The sequence below is a fragment of the Pteropus vampyrus genome, unplaced genomic scaffold (assembly GCF_000151845.1).
Source record: "Pteropus vampyrus isolate Shadow unplaced genomic scaffold, Pvam_2.0 Scaffold218, whole genome shotgun sequence".
NCBI lineage: Eukaryota > Metazoa > Chordata > Mammalia > Chiroptera > Pteropodidae > Pteropus > Pteropus vampyrus.
Window position 1 is genome coordinate 594,863 of NW_011888999.1, and position 2,562 is coordinate 597,424.

The window sequence follows — 2,562 nt, forward strand, 5'->3', positions numbered from 1 at the left end:
GTATTTCTCTTCCTTACCATTCTGTCATTTCCTCCTTACCCAGCTTAAATTCCACAAACTAGCATTGTAATCACTTCCTTGAATATATGCTCAACCTCCTTGCCTTTCTCCTATTTCTTCATACTCGCTTGTCATAATCACAAAACTGATTGTATCTATCCCTTGACCTACCGTGTGCGTGTATCTGCACAGATGAACATGGCTGGAGAAGAACACATAAATGGTCTCACTTTATTATTATTAATTTTACATATAAATTAAAACACAATTTCACATTTATGACCAGTAACTCAAGCCAATCATTACTTGTAGCTAACAATCATGTTGGAATTCTGTATTCCATTCACTCTCCCATGCCATTGTATGGCTGCTTAATATATTCCCTTCTCTTCTCAATTCTCTATCCTTTTAAGTTTTAACTGGTGACATTGTTTCCTATTTCCGTTGGAAAACGAACGAAATTATGAAGAGAGGTTCTGTATACTCCTATTATGACATCCACTCACATACCTGCACCTGTGTCATGTATGCTTCTTCATCTCCTCTCTTGTTAAATATATCAACTGCCTGTCTTTCTACCTAAGGCCAACACCTTTCCACATATACTAGGTTTCAACAGAGGCCATTACTCTAGCAATTCTTCCTCCCTCTCCCGGTTCATACATTTTCTCTTTCCAGTAGTTATTTCTTTCATCAATATAAATATGCTATAATTAAAAAAAATAAAATTACAGTCTACGGCCATGCTACCCTGAACAAGCCCGATCCTATCTGATCTTGAAAACTAAGCAGGGCTGGGCCTGGTTAGTACTTGGATGGTAGACCACCTAGGAAGACCAGGTACTGTAGGTGTAAAAAAAAAAAAGATAAATAAAATAAATAAAAATAAAAAAACAAGGGATCATAAACTGACAAGGTCCTTGTAATCTGTGAGGTGAACCAAGGTTTGCCTCGCCTAAAATATAAAAATAAAAAATAAAAGAATTGCAAACCTTTCTTGAGCCCACAGTTTTCTTTACCCACTCACTGCCATATTAACTTGTTCCTTCTTTTAACAAAATAGTCTCTGATTTCTCTCCTTTCACTTGTTCTTGAACTTACTCCAACCAGGTTTCTATCCATAATACTACTGCCCAATTACACTCCTGCCAAGATCAGTAATGACTTCACATTTATAAATTCAAAGATCAATCCTCAGCCCTCCTTAACCTAAAAAAGTCAATAGAGGAGAAAAAATTTTTGGCTTTTTAGCTCTATCTTATTGTGTGTATAGGGTGGGGTTTGGTACATTTGACTGGGTCAAGCTGCTCTCCTTGCGAGCATTCATCCAAGTGGTAAGCAGGGATCCAGGTTTCTTCTGTTTTACAACACTGCCATTTTAAACATCAAACCATGCAAGGTATTTTATGGCCTGGCTTAGAGCTGGAAAACCTTATCTCATTGCAAAAGCCCAGTTACAAATCCCAATGTAGCTGAACAGGAGGTTAAGAAAGGTTAAGTAAAATACATATATAGTCGGAAAGCAAGCAAGACAATATTCCAGTTGTAGCAAACAGCATGAACAATGAGCAGGACAAGAATGTCATATAGGCTAAGCAGATGGATTATTTTAGACAGTGGTGGTGCATACAGTTAAGTTGACAGGATATATCCAGATTATAGAGGTTTTGAAATTTAAGCAGAAATGCTGAGATTTAGCTGTGCCTTTAGAAATATGGTAGATTACATAGTTCACAGCTATCCATTCTGTCGCATGTGACTTGCCATGCCTTCCAGTGGGTAGAATTTATTTCCCTTTCTCATTCTTGGCAAATCATCTAAGCCTTAGTTAGTCTCCTTGCCTCCAACATGGAGGAAAATCATACTTAATCTCACATACCTATAAAACATAAATGTGATCACATGTTCAAACAACTTGTTTGATTCAGGTCATGGAATATAGTAGATGCTCCAAAATACTTGTGCTCTTATGAAGCAAGTTGTGGAGGAGCAAAGTACAGAAACTGAAACACCTGATGAGAGTCATATAATCACCTTGGGATGCAGTGATTTCAACTGGAAAATTGGGATGCTACTTCAAAAGCATTTTATATGTTGACTAATTTACTATCAGGAGGCACTTTAAAACACCAAGCATCCAGTTTCATAATAGCATATTAATAGCGATAAAAACTAGCATGCTATGCAAATTCTAAATCTAAAACACGTTCTGTATAAACTCCCTTGGCAGATTCATTTGGCTCTAATAGAACTACTCATTTTCCATCTTAAGATGCAGTTCAGTGTTATTCTAGGTAATCACATAGCTATTTTATTCTACTCCAGAGGAGAACACTTGAGTCAGATGAAATGATCCCTCTGTGAGGTTACTGTATATTGCTTAGTTAAACTGGTTGGAATGGAGAGGCTTAATTAGCGACTAAATTTAAAGCATTTTGAAGATCTGATAGATTTCTAGGAATGTTAACTAGCATTATGATTTTTGAATTCCACATATTTATTAAAGGCATATGACCCTTCCTTTTTTCAATTCTGTTTTTAGCTATCTAAGGATGAAGGTGA

The 2,562-nt window shown here is 36.5% G+C and overlaps 1 pseudogene; it reads left to right on the forward strand.

Annotated features, from left to right (window-relative positions):
- The first annotated feature begins 733 nt into the window (after positions 1-733).
- Positions 734-852, forward strand: LOC111747344 (annotated as a pseudogene).
- Positions 853-2,562: the final 1,710 nt, after the last annotated feature.